The following is a 20,367-nucleotide window of genomic DNA, read 5'->3' as shown; positions in this document are numbered from 1 at the left end:
GTGTCAAAGAATAACTATAAACGCAAAGACATTCTTTGTAACCATGGAAATCCTACCTCATTTATGTTAAAAAGACTTGGTTAAAAGATCTAATCTACCTTTTGTCTCTGCTGGTGAAGAATTAAGTCGCTTAACTCTTCTGACGCAGTAAGTATTTGATGCATGTATTTTCTTTTACAATATATGGTAAAAAGTGAAATTCTTGTTCTTATTCAAAACCTCTCCCTCCCTGTGGAAATATTTAAGTGAAAATAGTTATTTAGAGTGAGTTCTGTAGAACACTAACCATCTGGCTTTCTCTCGTCGTAATGGCGCACAGGAGGCCATAACGTGGAACTTAATTAAAATATTAGATATTGGGATTCACCTTCAAGTTAACATAATAAAGACTTTGAATATTGCTAATAATTCCAAGCATTAATATTTGCAAAGTTCATTTTATCGGAATTTTTACGTAAATGCATAGATAAATTTAACTACAGTAGGCAACAAGGCTTAGATTTGCTTCACAATGTGTTTGAGTTTGCAATTAAATTTATTTCTGTCAAGTAAATGCTTAACCAAACTGAAGCCAGTGTGATATAAATGAAATTATTTATCGTGAGTACAAATCCTTAAGCTACGTAGGTGGTTATATCGCCTTTCTTTCCGCAACAATTAATTTATCGTGCAATAAAAATAATAGTTCCTAGCTACTTCTGATTTTTTGGGTAACGTAATTGAATCATTACAAGCAAACTGTATCCATTTTTACTAATATTTCTGCCTGCGTAGCAACTTTGATTATCGTCGGCGTATATGTTAGCTGATTTTACGAGCGTGTAGAGTATACGTGGCGCCAACAGTGTGTTAAATATCCTTTACCTTTCTCCATACAATCTCGACCACGTCTTACATTAAAATCAAAACACTTTAATACCGAAGAAGAGAGAGACGATATGGTATACGCACAATATAACTTGGCACTTCTCGCCGAAGGATTCTGGGAGCGGTGGTGTTAGCAGCAGTCGGCCAGTGTTGGGTAATTTCCGGTCAGTGGTAACGGAAGCAAATAATACTATTCACAGCAACATTGTGTTTTGTTTGCGGGAGGGAGGCTTCGCTTATATCCGTTCCCAGCACCCCTTCGTCCTCCCCTCTCCTATCTCTCCTCCCCCTCCTCACTCATTCATGCACTCAGTCCTTAGCGGAAAATGAAAATGTTAAGTTACAGTGTGCTTATGGCTAGTTGCTCTGGCATAAGCCAGTGAAACATTTCAGAATCCATATCTTTAACGGAAAATTGGCTCTGTTGACGAAGTTCAAAGGACCACGTCACTTCAGAAAACAATTTTCAGATTGAATTGGTAAGATGACAGTCATTGTTTCCACACAAGTTTGTCCTTCACAGGAAGATAGCAGTCGTTACAGCTCGTTTCAGTCTGTTGCTCCAGCAGGTGATTGGTGAGTCTCTACTACAATCTTCGATTCAGTCGCAAAATTTAGAGGAATAAAATATCTGACAACAGTTTGACCATCGAATTTAACCTCCTGACAGTGTCGTACAGTTACTGGGTCATCTGGTGTATAATTTGTTTCCCACGACGTGTATCACAATTAATAGTAAAAGCTGACATAGGGAAAGCATAAGACAGCTCGTAGAACGAAAAACGTAAACATTTGTCCACAAATGAGTTGTTTGCGAGATAACTACGACTGTGTGGTTACGAATCGCCATCGATTTTAGTATCAAATACTGTCCCAGTTATTATAGTACAAATGTATTTTAACTGCAAGCTTTTCGATAGTCAACATGTAACTGAGTTCAAATTTCACTCATGGTCTACCTCCAGAAGAAAGACAATATTACCTGAGCACATTGTATGTACAGTAATACACGTTAAAGGGAGTGGTAAAGTAAAGGAAAGTAAAGAGAAACTAGGAAAGGGAATCAAAATTCAGGGAAAAGAAATAACAACACTGCACTTTGCCGATGACGTTACAGTTCAGTCGGAGATGGCAAAGAACTTGGAATAGCAATAGAACGGAATGGATATTTTCTTGAAAAGAGGTTCTAAATGAACAAAAACAAAAGTAAGAGAAGGCTAATGGCATGTAGCAGATATAAATCAGTTGATACTGAGGGAATTAGAGTAGGAGATACGACACTGAAAGTAATAAATTAATTTTTTATTTGAATAGCAAAATAGCTGTCACTGATCGAAGTAGACAGGTTATAAAATGCAGACCGGGAAGAACAAGAAAAGCATTTCCGAAAAACTGGAATTTGTTAACACTGAATGTAGTTTTATATGTCAAGGAGTCCTTCTGAAGGTATTTGTCTGGAGTGTAGTCCTGTACGATAGTGAAACGTGGACGATAAACATTTCACACCAGAAAGAACAGAAGCTTTTGAAACGAGTTGCTGCAGATGTATGCCGAAGATTAGTTGAGTAGACTGATCAACTAATGAGATACTGAATGGAACTGGGGAAAAAATAAATTTATGGCAAAACTTTGCTAAAAGAAGAGTGGTCTAAAAGGAGAGATACGTAATGAAGAAACAACACATTTGGTAATGAAGGAAACTGTGGGGGGGAAGGGGGGCGAGAGTAAAAATTGTAGAGGGAGACCTAGGCATGAATACAGCAAGCAGCTTCAGTCGGAGTGGTATTTATTCAGAGATTAAGGAGCCTGCATAAGATAGAGTAATGTGAAGAGCTGCACCTGACCAGTCTTCGGACTGAAGAGCACGACAACAACTTGTTAAAGGAGGTGCTGCATGTGTCGTCCTCGCATTTACAGCCAGTACAGCAGTCGTCTCTGTAATTCTTTCAAACAGCCGCCGACTATCAGTCATATCTTGATAAGACTGTACAACTAACTACTCTAGCTCTTCAAGTGTACTGTGGACAGGCCGAGCGTCTTATCACCCAGCAACCGCACTCACACCTCTGGTATGCGAGTGGCCTGAACCAACAGGAGTTACCCCAGCAGAAGACAAGTCAATGGTCGCTCACGCTCAACAAGCGTCAGTGTGAGGGCCACCAGAGGCCACAGGCTCCATGGACCTTCTTACTTCCTTCCGCGGGTCACGTCGCCATAAATAGCTTCTTCTGTATCTTGGTCCTGCCAGAATATTTAGACCGGAGCAGAGCCTCTCCATAGAATTTTCCTCCAGTCCTTTGGGCCAGGAGTCGACTCTACCCACAGTCCGTCGTCATTCAGAGCTCTTGTAGGGAGTCTTTGGAACCTTCGAATGGATGTGTGTGATGTCCTTAGGTTAGTTAGGTTTAAGTAGTTCTAAGTTCTAGGGGACTGATGACCTCAGAAGTTAAGTCCCATAGTGCTCAGAGCCATTTGAACCATTTGAACCTTCGAAGTCGTCCCGTCTGAAAGTCAGTCGACCATAGGAGCTTCCAGTGACCATCTCAGACGTCGCCACGACGTGGCCTTTACCCTGGAGACCCTCAGAGACCCTCAAAGGACTTTTGGTATTGGACGTCAACCTTATCTTTCGTTGCACTGTCTTACTTTCAAAGTGGATCTAAGATTCTTGACTTTGACATTGGGCCATCTGCTCACCTACAAACTTGTGTAAATTTGGTGAATTAGCTGAACTATTGCAAACAATTCTTGCAATTGGCTTTCTCCAAGGAGGAGCTCTAGTTCATGAAATTTATAGTAAATCTCTTCTACCTTGTTTACTTGGGCTGTCATCTCATTGCACCTTGATCGGTGTACGATGTCAGAAAATGCATCAGCGACAGTGCTGTGTACTTTACTTTTGAGATTATCCCGGATAGGAAAATCCGTAGGATTGAAAATTATATTAGAAGCCAAACACACTTGATGTGAAATGATTTACTTCATGACCAGTTTCGACAGTAATCGTCATCCTCAGATTCTAAGATCTTCCAGAAATATAACTACACACCAGCCTTGTCGACCTGAGAACATTCTCCAATCGTATCAATACAGCTCCATACTGGTTCATATATATAAAACTTGCTAAATGGAATATACATTGCACCAGTTGGATTGAGGTCGGGTGATCTTGGAGGCCAAGTTACAGGCCCTATTCGATATGTCGATCTTCGACTGTATTGGCTCATGAGATGTCTTCGGTGTTCTAAATGTGCCGGTGTCCCACCATCCATGTATCACATTCCCCAACGATACATCATGGGGGGAAATTTCAGCCAAGTTAGATGGGGACTTAATCGAAAATTTCATATTTAAGATACGTTTGTGCTATCTAGGACGACAGTTTGGCTGAGATACGTGACCACTCATTCGCAGATATCTCGCGAACGTCTCTTTTGCTGATAATTGTTTATTGGAAAGGTTCTGCTTCTATTGTCGGATACTTTCATCCACTCAGTCTTCGCTCTTAATTATCACACTCTCTGGACGTTCACTTTAGAAAGATTCTATTCAGTATCGCAGTGTTTTATTTTGAACGTGTCTTGCCAGGTCTTTCATATTAGCGAGCATATTACGTCAATAGGGGCTCGCTAACTCACACTGCCCTTTGCAAATTTTACAGCCGAGGTCATCCAAGTTCCCTCAGACACACACGCATTCTTGTTATTATTAACACTGATTATATGGAGGAGGCACAAGTAATTTCTGTGTCTCTATAGCTTCGAGAGGGTATATTTTGTTGTTACAAGTTACAGAAGCCAGTGTTGGTTTTCTCAGGTCCACTCAAAGAACAACACGAGACTTCAGTGTTCCTGCTATCTCTTTATCTCAAGCTATACATTTTTGAATCTATGAAGGACGTAATCCCAACATTAAAACATTTCAACAATCAATTGTCACTAAAAAAGTGCTGAACTTCCATGTAATTTGCCTTTACACACAGTGTGTTAAATAGTTTATGTGCGTAGCACCTACACACTAGCGCACACATTCTATCTTCTGGCTTATGCGGGAATCGATTTTACAATGCAGCATGATAATTGTGAGATAAAGATTTACTCGAGACTGTGTACGAATGATCCATGCAACAGTGCAGGGGAAACTGCTACACTGTGGAAAGCATGGCAGTTTCTTTTATTCCTCAAAGACGTTGATTTTCACCATAAATGTGTAATTCACGAACATTCCAATCTTTGCTGTTTTATGTATTATAGGTGTCTGCAGCTTTGTTAACAAATTACAACGATCTGAGTATTTTGGAGATAACGTTATTGTACTTTTGTGTAATTATTAGGCTATTAGGATTTTGTGCACTTACATTACTCTTGGAAAAGGCCAGGTGATACGGGAAGATTTCAGTTAGATTATATCATGGTCAGGTAGAGATGCGGAAATCGGATACCGGATTATAAGGCGTATCCAGGGGCAGATATAGAATCAGATTACAATGTTGTAGTGATGAAGAGTAGGCTAAAGATTAGTTAGGAGGAATCAATACGCAAAGAAGTAGGATATGGAAGTACTAAGAAATAACGAAATACGCTTGAAGTTCTCCTAGGCTATAGACACGGCAATGTGGAATAACTCAGTAGGCACCACAATCGAAGAGGAATGGACATTTCTAAAAAGGGCAGTCGCAGAAAAACATATGTACAAAGAAGGTAACTCCGAAGAAACTATGGGTAATAGGAGAAATACTTTAGTTGACCAATGAAAGAAGAAAGTACAAAAATGCTCAGGGAAATTCAGGAATACAGAAACGCATGTCGCTGAGGAATGAAATAAATAGGAAATGCAGAGAAGTTAAGAAGAAATGGCTTCATGAAAAATGTGAAGAAATCGAAAAAGAAATGATTGTCGGAAGAACTGAATCAGCGTATAGGAAAGTCAAAACAACCTTCGGTGAAATTAAAAGCAAGGGTGGTAACATAAAGAGTGCAACGGAAATTCCACCGTTAAATGCATAGGAGCGTGCGAATAGGTGGAAAGAGTACACTGAAGGCCTCTATGAGGGGGAAGATTTGTCTAATGTGATAGAAGAAGAAACAGGAGTTGATCTAGAAGAGATAGTGGATCCAGTATTAGAATCAGAATTTAAAAGAGTTTTGGAGGACTTAAGATCAAATAAGCAGAAGAGATAGACAACTTTCCATCAGATTTTTCTAAAACCAGTGGGGGAAGTGGCAGGAAAACGGCTATTCAAGTTGGTGTGTAGAATGTATGAGTCTGGCGACATATCACATGACTTTCGGAAAAATATCATCGACAGGGTGTTGTGTGCTGTCCTTAGGTTAGTTAGGTTTAAGTAGTTCTAAGTTCTACGGGACTGATGACCATAGCTGTTGAGTCCCATAGTGCTCAGAGCCATTTGAACCAAAAAATATCATCCACACAATTCTGAAGACTGTAAGAGCTGACAAGTGCGAGAATTATCGCACAATCAGCTTAACAGCTTATGCATACAAGTTGCTGAGAAGAATAATATACAGAAAAACGGAGAAGAAACTGAGGAGGTGATAGATGACGATAAGTTTGGTTTTAGGAAAGGTAAAGTCAGCAGAGAAGCAATTCAGACGCTGCAGTTGATAATGGAAGCAAGGGTAAAGAAAAACCAAGACACGTTCATAGGATTTATCGACTGGAAAAACCGTTCTACAATGTAAAATGGTGGAAGATGTTCGAAATTCTGAAAAAATAGGGATAAGCTACAGAGAGAGGCGGGCAATATGTAACATCAAGAAGAGCCTAGGGGGAATAATGACAGTGGACGACCAAGAACGAAGTTGTCGGATTAAAAATAGGGGACGTAGTCTTTCTCCCCTACTGTTCAATCTGTACCTCGAAGAAACAATGATGGAAATAAAAGAAAGGTTCAGGAGTGGAATTAAAATTCAAGGTGAAAGGACATCAATGTGACGATTCCCTGATGATATTGCTATCCTGAGTGAAAGTGAAGAAGAATTATAGGATTTCCTGAATGGAATGAACAGTCTAATGAGTACTGAATATGAATTGAGAGTAAATCGAAGAAAGACTGAAGTAATGAGAATTAGCAGAAATGAGAATAGTGAGAATGTTAACATCAGGACTGATGATCATAAAGCAGATGAAGTTAAGGAATTCTGCTACCCAGGCAGTACAATAACCAATGACAGACGGAGCAAGGAGTACATCAAAAGCAGACTATCACTTTCAAGAAGAGCATTCCTGGGCAAGAGAAGACTACTAGTATCAAACATAAGCCTTGATTTGAGGAAGAAATTTCTGAGAATATACGTCAGGAGCACAGTATTGTATGGATGTGAAACATGGACTGTGGGAAAACCAGAACAGAAGAGAATCGAAGCATGAGATGTGGTGCCACAGACGAATGTTGAAAATTAGGTAGACTGACAAGGTAAGGAATGAAAAGGTTCTTCACAGAATCCCAGAGAAAAGAATGTGTGAAAAACACTGACGAGGAGGACAGGATGAGAGGACATCTGTTAAGACATCATAGAATAACTTCCATGGTTCTACGGGGAGCTGTTGAGGGCAAAAACTGTAGAAGAAGACAGATTGGAATACATCCAGCAAGTAATTGAGGACATAGATTAAAAGTGCTACCTGTGAGATGAAGAGGTTGGCAGAGGAGGGAAAATCGTGATGGACCGTATGGAACCAGTCAAAAGGCTGTCGCCCCCCCCCCCCCCCCCCCAAAAAAAAAACCTCTATTTTACTGGTAACCGTACCAGCATTACAGTCACTAATCAACTATGCCGTCGGACAAGTACCCATTATCTCAGGTAAATTTACGTTTCTGTGCTTCACATTCTACGAGTAGTAAGCAAATTGTCGGGTCATTTTAGATGGCTTATACGACTCATTCTCGTGAGCAATAACAATCACAACGTGCACCTTGGTATAAAGAGAGAATCTATGTTAACATTCCCCCTTTTCAGAAATGCTTTGCTTGCTGTAACCTCTTCACTTCCAATGTCCTAAATAGTTTTTCTGCCCAAACAGAAGAACTCCTCCGATCGTTTCAGCTGCTCATTTTCTCATTTAATTCCCCCTCCATACACTCACTGCTATTTTTCTGTATATTAGCACCTCTCATTATTTCGATGTATGAAACTCTTCGCCCTTCGTTTGCTTGGGCGTCGACCTTCTTCATAAACCTTTGGTATTCAATTTTTCGTTCTTCGATTCTTCCGTCTTTCTCTTCATAAGACCCTTCTCCGATGTTTCATCTTAAAATTTAATGACTCGTTACAGCAATGACACTGTGATGAGTATCTGGAAGATTCTTCATTACCATCGTGACGGTCTTCAGAGAACTGTGTCAGTCTAATTGTTTCTTCAAATTGTCCCTACTTCTTGAAGTGCTGTAGACCTCACTACCGTTTTATTGACACGAAATTAATTTTTCATTCCGTAATTTCTGAACGTGAAAACTCCCTCGACCACTAGACGAGACAAAAATGCATTTCATCCCTCTCAGAGTTCTGACTTTCAACTACCTGCATATTACTTTTTTAATTACACAGATATAACTTTACCCTGCCTGCTCATGGCAGTTTCTACTTACGGGTTATACCGCGACAAACATACGTACAGGGTGACAATTATATGAAATAAAATCGTTAGAACTTCAGAACAGTTTGCGTTAGAAGGTTCAAACTGCACGGTTGGTCACGGGGCGTAATGGGAATTAGTATGGGCTATATGGTTTGGTTTGGCGACGAACCCCACTTCCATTTGGATGGGTTCGTCAATTAGCAAAATTGGCGCATCTGGGGGACTGAGAAACCGTATTTCGCGATCGAGAGGTCTCGTCACTCTCAACGGATGACTGTATGGTGTGCAACATCCAGTCACGGAATAATCGGTGCGATATTCATTGCTGGTACAGCGACTACCAAACGGTATGTGAAGGTTTTGGAAGATGGTATCCCCATTATCGAAAGTGACTGATTTCGACAAGATGTGGTTCTTGCAAGACGCAACTCGACCCCGTAGAAGCAGGAGAGTGTTTGATGTCCTGGAGGAACACTTTGGGAACCGCATTCAGGCTCTGACTAACCCAGAGACCACTGGCATGGACCTCGATTGGCCGCCATATTCTCCGAATCCGAACACATGTGACCCCTTTTTGTCGGGCTTTAGTAAAGTCAAGATGTAGAGCAACACGCTCAAAACCATTTCTCAGCTGAAAACAGCCATTCAGGAGGTCATCGACGGCATTGATGTTGAATAAAGTGCGTGCACGCCGTAGTCTGTAACTAACTTACGTTTTTACCCATACAGTTCAGTCATTATCATCATGTATATACACAGCCAAAAATTAATTAAAACACAAATTATATTTGAACTTGTATCAAAATCTTGAATCGTAGGTAAAAGATACTACGCTAATTAGAATGGAGAAGATTTCCTTCACAGCATCACTTGACAACTGACCTATGGCGGCTGCATTCAAATTATTAATATTGACTACGTTTCTAGCATTTGTAGACTTAGAGAACGCTTTTGACAATGTTGATTTGAATACTCTCTTTCAAATTCTGAAGGTGGCAGGGGTAAAATACAGGGAGCGAAAGGCTATTTACAATTTGTACAGCAAGCAGATGGCAGTTATAAGAGTCGAGAGACATGAAAGGGAAGCAGTGGTTGGGAAGGGAGTGAGACAGGGTTGTTGCCTATCCCCGATGTTATTCAATCTGTATATTGAGCAAGCAATAAAAGAAACAAAAGAAAAGTTCGGAGTAGGTATTAAAATCCATGGAGAAGAAATAAAAACTTTGAGGTTCGCCGATGACATTGTAATTCTGTCAGAGACAGCAAAGGACTTGGAAGAGCAGTTGAACGAAATGGACAGTGTCTTGAAAGGAGGGTATAACATGAACATGAACAAAAGCAAAACGAGGATAATGGAATGCAGTCGAATTAAGTCGGGTGATGCTGAGAGAATTAGATTAGGAAATGAGACGCTTAAAGTAGTAAAGGAGTTTTGCTATTTGGGGAGCAAAATAACTGATGAAGGTCGAAGTAGAGAGGTTATAAAATGTAGACTGGCAATGGCAAGGTAAGCGTTTCTGAAGAAGAGAAATTTGTTAACATCGAGTATAGATTTATGTGTCAGGAAGTCGTTTCTCAAAGTATTTGTATGGTGTGTAGCCATGTATTGAAGTGAAACGTGGACAATAAATAGTTTAGACAAGAAGAGAATAGAAGGTTTCGAAATGTGGTGTTACAGAAGAATGCTGAAGATTAGATGGGTAGATCACATAACTAATGAGGAGGTATTGAATAGAATTGGGGAGAAGAGGTGCTTGTGGCTCAACTTGACCAGAAGAAGGGATCGGTTGGTAGGACATATTCTGAGGTATCAACGGATCACCAATTTAGTATTGGAGGGCAGCGTGGAGGGTAAAAATCGTAGAGGGAGACGAAGAGATGAATACACTAAACAGATTCAGAAGGATGTAGGTTGCAGTAGGTACTGGGAGATGAAGAAGATTGCACAGGATAGAGTAGCACAAAGAGCTGCATCAAACCAATCTCAGGACTGAAGACCACAACAACAACAACAACAACAACAACAAGTTTTAGAGTGCGGCGGGACCACGATTTTGCCGGCCGGTGTGGCCGTGCGGTTCTAAGCGCGTCAGTTTGGAAGCGCGTGACCGCTACGGTCGCAGGTTCGAATCCTGCCTCGGGCATGGATGTGTGTGATGTCCTTAGGTGAGTTAGGTTTAAGTAGTTCAAAGTTCTAGGGGACTGATGACCTCAGTAGTTAAGTCCCATAGTGCTCAGAGCCATTTGAACCATTTTTGAACCACGATTTTCACCTTCAACACAGTCATTTTCCTTCCGCCCCATTCACGAGTAACACAATAAAGGAACAGGGCAAACAATGGCCAACCGCTACACACTCGTTTGCGGAGAATTTATGAAACCTGTAAAGAAAATTTGTGGGACCTCAGGAGAAATACTGGCAACGCTAGTAGGTTGGCATTTCTCCGGCGACAAGTCAGCTCAGGGTGAGAGGCGTAAAAGAAACGCTCGCCAGAGCTCTGGGACTAATGGCTGGGTCGCCTTATGTGGCGGTGGACGCCACCTGAGAGCCATCTCGGGGAAGGAGTGGCGGCTTTAGGCGGCGGCGGGGTGCTGACGGGTGCTCGTCGGGTTCCGCAGGGAAAGCCGACGGCGTGGCAGCTTTCCAAAGAGGACCTCGCACGCTACCCGGTTGACAAAGTTGGCGCGTAGTTTTACACGAATAATTATTTTGTTTTTAATTTCATTGTGCGGAGCGACATATTCGAAGCCATTTAAATAAAAAAAAAGAACCAGTCATCCTCAAGGATGGTACAAAAACTTTGTGATCTGATCTCTTGACTCTCGTAGCCGTTTGTAGTTAAAGATGGAAAAGCTAACACCCAAACCTCTGGGTGTCAGACACTCAGATCGGTACCAAACATTGTGTGCAGACAGAGTGAGAGCCAAAACTCCGATTTAGTCCGTGCTCTGTGCTGTCGTCCTGCAGGACGGTCGTAAACTTCAATTAAAAGTGACATTGAACCGTAACTTTACTTTCAAAATCTTTTCTTAAAGAATTTACTTTATTTGCTAGCGATTCGTGAAGAACATTAACACATTTAATCACACTAGGTGAGCGTGGAAGTAGTTGCCAGGTAGTAACGGATGAAAATGAAATTACCTTTAACAAATGGGAATTTTATTTATAAAAGCCTTTTCGAAAACAGATTTAATATTTATAAGCAGAAAAGCACCCTCGAAATATCAAGTTACAATTTTATTTAGACGCAGAAAGAACAATATTGACAGTATGAGCGAGCCTTCGTGCTGAGAAGCTTGCCGCTCCCTTTCAACACGGCCATAGTCACGACCGCTCACAACAACCTCTGAAAGACTACACTGGTGCAAATCTGCAACACACCAGATTACTTTAAACTAAAAATTTTAACAACTCATACAAACATATTAACTATGCATCCCGTAAATGGGATGGAAATGGTACAAACACTCACACTAAGAAATTATTTGCCATCGAAAGTGCAATTTTTTTTAAGGGACTCTTATGGTGGAAGGGCAACGACCTTGCCGCAGTGGATACACCGGTTCCCGTGAGATCACCGAAGCTAAATGCTGGCCGGCACTTGGATGGATTACCACCCAGGCCGCCATATGCTGTTGGCATTTTTCGGGGTGCACTCAGCCTCGTGATGCCAATTGAGGAGCTACTCGACCGAACAGTAGCGGCTCCGATCAAAGAAAACCATCGTAACGACCGGGAGAGCGGTGTGCTGACACAAGCCCCTCCTATCCGCATCCTTAACTGTGGGTGACACGGCGGTCGGATGGTCCCGATGGGCCACTTGTGGCCTGAAGACGGAGAGCTTTTTACGGTAGAAGGGTGGCAACTTTATAAAAATGACTATTTAAATAAAACCCAAGAAATTCAGACTTACATAAAATATACAACATGCTCTAGATTACACATATACCGCCTCGCAAGATGATACGCAAGATAAAAATATATTTCAGGAATTCGGCCTTTACACCTTAATTCTATAAATTCGTTAACAACGAATCCGACAAACATGACAGAGGCAGCTATTAACGTATGGCAGATTGACAGGGGGATTACTGAACAACCCGAACCGCAGATTGCTCTAACCCTCCCCAACTCCACAAGGGAAAAACGGACCACCCAGTTCACAAATAACCACCTTCTGCGGGTGGGCCAACGGAGAAGAATGGTGGGACGAATGGTTCAAATGGCTCTGAGCACTATGGAACTTAACTTCTATGGTCATCAGTCCCCTAGAACTTAGAACTACTTAAACCTAACTAACCTAAGGACATCACACACATCCATGCCCGAGGCAGGATTCGAACCTGCGACCGCAGCGGTCGCTCGGTTCCAGGCTGTAGCGCCTTTAACCGCTTGGCCACCCCGGCCGGCGGGACTTAATTGCTTAGGTCATCAGTCCCCTAGAACTTAGAACTACTTAAACCTAACTAACCTAAGGACATCATACACATCCATGCCCGAGGCAGCATTCGAACCTGCGACCGCAGCGGTCGCGCGGTTCCAGACTGTAGCGCCTAGAACCGCTCGGCCACTCTGGCCGGCGAATGGTGGGACGACCCCAAAACAAAGCGGCTGGTGACCTGAGACGCATATGTCCGACAGAACACGACTCTTATCTATACAAATATACTCTATAGGTTTGTTACTTTCAACTAAAGAAGCGAAAGCAGACCGTCAAAAGAACATTGCTACAAACTCCGAAAAGTCCCATATAACAGTTTCAATCGCAGTCAGTTAGAACAAACTGTCATTCGTGGGGTTTGAACGCAGGACCTTTGATACAACAACGTCACGCTCTATTTTTTTTTCTTTTTCTTTTTTTTTAACATGTCAATTTGGTTTATTTGTCACCACAGCGTGCAAAGTAATGCCACGTATTACACAACTTTCAGAAGTGCAAGACATACATACAAACTGTATTGTGCAGAATACAACTAATTACAGTATTAATATTGAGCCAGTCATAAATTACTCATTTTGTGTCTATGAATAATCATAATCGTCTCATGGCGCGTCAAGCCTTCGGGCTTCTCCTTGGTTGACCGTCGTCCAGGCGAAGATTCAGTACGGGGAAGGAGAATTCCCGTGCCGCGCGAACAACAGTCGTTAGTTTGTGTATCAACTGTTCTGCCGAGGTACAGCTATAAATATGTTTCCTTCTGGCTGGATTCGAACCGGTGACCTATCGATTTCTGCTTACAGAACTTCTACAGTCCACCTAAATTCTTTATTAACCCACCCACGAGAGATCTGTGTGTGTGTGTGTGTGTGTGTGTGTCTGTGTGTGAATTCCTATGGGACCAAACTGCTGAGGTCATCGGTCCATAGACTTACATTGTACTTAAACTACGCCAAACTAACTTACGCTAAGAACAACGCACACACACATCCATGCACGAGGGAGGAATCGTACCTCCGGCGGGAGGGGCCGCGAAATGTGTGACATAGAGCCTCAAACCGCGAGAGATATGTAAAACTATCACGCACAGATACTTTTTTTCTGTATTCCGTAGTTCTGGTGCTACTTTTAATTACCGTCTAAGCATGTTCTACTGGACGACAGCACATAACACGAACTAAATCGCTGTTTTGGTTGATACTCTGTCGACGTGCAACGTTTGATACCGATCTGAGTGTCTGATACCTGGAGGTTTGGGCGTAAATGAGTGCAGTCAAATGTAGCCAGAAGTGCTGACCGTATCAGTATACGATTTTCAGTAAGTTATAGACAAAAATAAGGCGAATTTTGATGACGTGAGCAAATAATTGCTTAACGTTTAAAGCTGCCGAATTATGATACCGTTATTGTTTTTAATGGACCTACACTGCCGGAAAAGAAAGTGCTTCACCTTCAAGGACTATGTCCAGTAGCACCAGATTGTAACATGTGGATATTGAGGGGCTGTAGCGATTCATTTTCACGGTCATTGCCGTCTGATACGCCTTGTCACGGTCCGTGCGGTTCCCCCCCGTCGGAGGTTCGAGTCCTCCCTCGGGCATGTGTGTGTGTGTGTGTGTGTGTGTGTGTGTGTGTGTGTGTGTGTGTGTGTTGTTCATAGCGTAAGTTAGTGTAAGTTAGATTAGGCAGTGTGCAGACTTAGGGACCGATGACCTCAGCAGTTTGGTCCCATAAGACCTTACCACAAATTTCCAATTTCTATTAGCTGTTTCGTCGTATATAACTGACAACGTACCGTGTACGGTTACTTTATCCGTTATTACAGCGCTTAATACTTTCCACATTCTTTCCAATAGTATGCGGTACGCTAAATATGGATTTTGTCCTCTTAGTGCAGGAGTATAATGAATAGTTATTGCCGGGTTCTGGGGAGAGTGGGAGGGGAAACGACACCAGTTAACCCTGCTGAATATCAGCGGGCATTAAAGCAGACCGGTCGAGCAAACCCTCTTTATTTACAATGAACCACGACGCAATGAACATTGCGTAGCAGGGAGCAACTTTGTCATACTGGCAGAGTAAATATACGATAAAAACTGTTATATAAGCCCGCTAGAGTCTACACTGTTTCCGTAAACATCTGCATTTATTTCACTTCTCCTAAAGTTACAAGAAAACACCAACTCTTCAAAAATGACACTCACAAGCGGAGATACACGACAATAGCTAATCTCACTCGTAATCAGCGTTCTACATTTGACAGTACCTGAATGAGGAAAAAATCTATACTAGAATCTTACTAATGAAGTTACGTTTCAAATGGAGATCGCGCATGAAAATTAAGCCATGGAATATTTTTAACATTAGTAAGCACGTAGAAAATATGTGTGTTTATGCGTCGGATTTGTAAGTCTGCCCCTGCTGCAAAGTTTCGAGTAAACAGGCCGTAACCAGTACTTTTAGAATATCAAAATGTATGATTTAGTCCTCATACATTACATACAAAATTACTACTTGACACATGAAAGCTTGAGTGCCTTAAACTTAAATCACTGCTTAACTTCACAATGGGCGCTGCTGTTGCAACTCATTTACGTACTTATCAACCATACCCCTAATATGTATTAGGGAGGCAACAGCACCAGTCACAAACAATCTATGATAGTTATAGATAAGAGTCAAGCCATATTACTGATAAGAGGAACGTATATTGATTACAGTTCCGTAAGGATTAATCATGAAAATTTGTGTTCCTACCAAAAAAATAAGGTTCGTGATAGTAATTTTTGAGAACATTTTTCGAGGATAAACAACGGTCTGGATAAAAGTACTTAAAAAAGGATTACAAACAGTCTCGACCGCAATAATCATTTATTTCAATCATTATCAATTAGCAGTCAGCAGTTGACGTTCGTGGAGTCACAACACTTGCTCCATTCACAGCCACCTCGTAGGCTCAGGTTATAAGGGTCTGAGGATGTTCACATACTGGCCGAAACCAGTAATCGAAATAAACTTTTTAATGGGGTTGAGGGTGTTTGTAATCCATTTTTAAAGGTTCGCGATCTTTCCGCATATGACTGAAGTGTACTCTTACTATTGTACGAGAGCTACGACCTCTGTTCAACAGCCTTTTAGAGCAACAGTTTAATAATTCTATTAGTACGTGTTTGACGTCGTATAACGTATTTTGCTTTGTAGATTGTATTGAGTTCGATTACTATATATTTGTTACTAATGACTGTCTCGACTTCAACAATCTTCCACGGACCCATCTCCTCGAGCAGTTCCCTGCAGTACAATGCTTTAGCGAAAGCCTTAATCTCCATGGAACGGAATATTTTTATATGAGAATACAAATTCTGAGTCCGATTCATCTTCAGGTCACGCCACGAGTAGGTGATCGTTGAAACCTGGCTTCAAGACAACACTGTCATTCACATAGCAACCGCAGAAGATTTCAGTAGTAAATCACTTCTGTTGACTGACCTACGGTATGCACTACAGTGGTTGGAGTACCCTCGTGAATTTGTGTGCGTTCCTCTCTTACGTAAAATATTTTACGTACTGGACAGGGCAAGCTGGTATGACTTTTTGGGGCGCATCACACTGTCTCGCGTATGGGTAGAAACAATGACGTAATTTGGTAATGGCTTGCAATGGAGAGGCCGCGTACACTCACTATCCCAAACACATCGACCGTAAAGGTGGGAGACTTCTTTTTTGGTCAGTTTTGCACCAATTCTTCGGTCGAACACAAAATAGTCTCAGTTGGTGACGAATACACAGCATCAAGAGCGCAAACACAAGCACTCAGAATAAAATTTTGTAAAGAGCCGAAAAAGAATATTCGAGCAAGATAATGCCTTGTGCTAACCACCGCACCACGTCGCTCGTTAACATCCAAGTAGAATGTAGTTCATTAGAAAGCAAGTGCAACAAGTGGGGGCGAAGCATCCTGGCAAGGTACCTGCCTTTGTGACCGGTCGGTGTGCTGCGTAACTTGCTGTGACAGTGCGAGAGAGAGAGAGAGAGACAAAGATATTGTTTATTACTCTGTGGCGGTCAGCGCTCACATAATTATTCTTAGGATATAGAGCTTTTGTTCTTTTTAAGAGTAATTTTACAAGAAGAGAGCCATTCTTGTGATGTAAAAATCGACGCCATTGCGAGATTTTCATTCACATTGTAAAATATATGTGTATATGGAAGGAAATCAGTTAATAGAACAATAAAATATTGTTCATTTCAAGGCTATTCTACAACTAGCGTATACTTCTATTGTGAGTTAATAATAAATACCAGCTTGAGAATAGTTCCGACGGGAGCGTTCAATTCTAGTGAAATAGTTCGATGCTTTCTTCGGACAAGAAGTCACTTCATGGATCATTCAAAGCCACAATTGTACCTGGACATTTCTCAGAACTGAAAGCAATCTGATTTCTATGCAACAGAGCCCCGAAGAATATTTCTCCGTACTTTGGTTACCACTTTCAGCTCAACACGGTATCTGCAGCAGCTGGAGCAGATTTCTACAACAGCGGAAGCGTGTAATCGTTATCAGTTTCACACATCGCCCTGTGTACGCTGAATGTATTTACCCACAACAGTGAACATACAGTTACTCACACACCTAGAAAGACAATACAAGGTGGTGTGGGAAACATTTCAGTATAAAGATCCTGTACAGGTAAACAGTAATTAGCCTAGTAGTAGTAGTAAACAACTTTTTTTTTTCAAAGGAGCCTTTATATCGGGATACACGATTGGAACTAATTCTTATGTGTTCACGCAATACGCGTCTTACTTCATTATTCTGAAATTGACTATCGGTGTTTCTTACATCATATATGTACAAGGAACCATTTTTTATGAGCGTTTGTACAGTTTCCATGACTGTAGACGTGGTATTGCTCTGATCTGGAACATGTATGTTATTTGTACAACCACGGATGAATTTTTATGATTTGAAAATCAAGCTACCGTTATGCAGATAAACATATTTAGTAACTGCGTAGTGGAACGTCTTTCTTACACATTGACGATGAGTTAGTCTATAATTTTTGAGCCGTCGTCGTCGTGGGTTTACGTGAGCTTGAAGTGTTATATTACTCGGTAATCAGAGTGGTACAGGCACACAGAATTTCAAATAATCGGTTTACAGGACATAGTTCAAATACTGATTAAAATTTTTTAACGACGAAGGCACACTTTCAAACACGTTAAGATAATATAAACTCGTTAGAAATCAAGAGGAGGAGAGGAGGGGGTGGTAGGAGAGATTTAATATCAGGTCCAATCAGGTGAAAGTAGAAGAAATTTGAGAGCATCTGACAGTTGCGTTTTTATTCTGGGAATCAGTACAAGGTTTATGAGGGAGGGTATTTTTCATTATGTCGCTCTCTAAAGAAGTGGTACTTAGAGGGTTAAAGAGTATTTGTAGATTCTGGAATGACTCTTCATCTTTTCTACGAAGGTCAAAAGCTAGAAGTCTGACAGATTTTTCACAACCTTCGTTTAAATATACCTGACTTTAACCTGTCTTTATTGTGCTACTTTTCTTGGGCTAATACATATTGTGTTTTTTCCTACTGTAACTACTACTACGTGCCACTATTTATGTTATTTTCTTTCTGAGCGTTGTATCCTTATTAAAGTTAACGCTTTTGAACAACTTTTCTTGCAGAAAGAGCCGCTGAATTGCAAAATTAAGTGCTAGTTCAGATATGTGGATGATGCGCTGTGTTTGTAGAATGATATCAGTAGACAAATAGATACATTCCTACAACATTTACACTCGCAACATCAGGAAATTTTGTTTACAATGGAGCTGGGAGAATCTTCTATAAATTTCTTGGACCTTACTACAGATATTAGTAGAAGAAGACATACATTTAGCATTAAAGAGAAAGACAGCTGCAGATACGATAATCATTGCTAGCTCTCAGCATCCACACAGCCAGAAACATGCAGCTTCCCATCACATTTGTTCCATGGTCTGAATCAGCCTTTGAAACAGAACTGCAGACCATCAAACATATCGCTTCCAGCAATAGCTATAACTATTCTCTGACTGATGATAGACTACGAAAAAGGAAACTGCGTAAAATTACACCAATTCTGTATTCTAGCCAACAGTAATGGGTCAGTAGTTACAAATCCTGGTGTGCAGAGCCCATATACTGGCAACATTTCAGACAACCTTGCAAAAAAGTTACTGTCACGCAACTACGTGTCTGCATCTTATAATAACAATAGCATGTCAAAATGTTTATTCAATAGTAGAGAAAAACTGCAATCCTTGGCACAGATTAGTGTGTATCAGATCACATGCAAGCAGTATGCAGTAGTATACACTGGTCTGTCAGGCAGAATTGTGGCATGAGAAAAGCTGCAGGTTGAGGAAGAAACGGTCAACCTTTGCTGATCATCTTTTAACAAAACCAGTCGCGTGATGTAGAATGTGAAGTTTTACTTTCTGTTAAGAAAAGCAGAAAGATGACCCTACTCGAAATACTGGAAATGAACAAACACATGCTACAGAACTCAGCTTATTATGTGGTCAGATTCAGTTTCCTTTTTCCCCTTTGTTTTCGGTTACAAATACTACATTTACACAGTAAATTAATTTCTCGGTTATTGTAATCATTTTTAAGTGATAAAAAATACAATGTTTTCCTATGCAAAAATATATCAGTTTTTCGTCTCCTGTATAAATAATATATGTGTAAGTCGCACATAACGTTTATCTATGGTCGGGACATTCAGCTGTCACCTGAAGATGGCCTAAGAAGCCGAAAGCCCGTTCGTGACCAAATAAAGGTAATTTTACAGGAGATTGGGAAGAGGTTTCCTTCTTAATTTTGTTATTCCGTTCTGCCAAGCACCAAAGGAAACTTCAGTTAATGTTAAGTCTTGTTATTTTTGCCGTTGTGAAGATAATGTAAAATACGCGGAACGTCAGGTTACTCGTAAGGCAGTGCCTGATGACCCTAGCCTTGTCAAGATAAATAAATACATTCGATATAAACTGTAGCAATTTTTCGTTAGACAAGGCAAAATATCCGTCTGATACGAAGACTTGCAACTAGCTCTTTATGTAGGGAAATTTGAAGTAACCCATTCATAGAAAAACATGAGGCAGCAATGACTACGCGGCTTCTGACACACAATTTGAGTCAATCACATACGAGAAAGACCATGGGTAACTATAAGTGGGGACATGAAGTTGAACGATAGTATAGACTAGCTGAAGGTAAGGTTAATGTCAAGCATCGAATCATTCTTGGCGTATTGGGTAACTGTTCGGGGTAAAGTCCGAAATAGGTGGTTCAGAAAACACTTGTACAGTCGAAATTTGAGTACTGATCGGTCACGAGGGATCCGTTCCAGATCAGACCAGTATGTAAGACATTACAGCCTGTAAAAGTTGCCTTAGGTAAATAACTGGAATGTAGCTGGC

The 20,367-nt window shown here is 41.0% G+C and overlaps 1 protein-coding gene and 1 non-coding gene across 2 annotated transcripts in view; both read right to left on the bottom strand.

Moving 5' to 3' along the window:
• Positions 1–20,367, bottom strand: part of LOC124711584 — a 445,273-nt gene that overhangs the window by 420,048 nt on the left and 4,858 nt on the right. The gene's annotated exons all lie outside the window — the stretch shown is intronic.
• Positions 12,790–12,873, bottom strand: Trnas-gga. The gene is given in 2 exon segments: positions 12,790–12,824; positions 12,834–12,873. It is a non-coding gene; the product is annotated as a tRNA-Ser (tRNA).

Source organism: Schistocerca piceifrons, chromosome 8 (genome assembly GCF_021461385.2).
Source record: "Schistocerca piceifrons isolate TAMUIC-IGC-003096 chromosome 8, iqSchPice1.1, whole genome shotgun sequence".
Taxonomy (NCBI): Eukaryota; Metazoa; Arthropoda; class Insecta; order Orthoptera; family Acrididae; genus Schistocerca; species Schistocerca piceifrons.
Note: the sequence above shows the minus strand (reverse complement) of the source record. Positions and strands in the feature narration are given on the sequence as shown.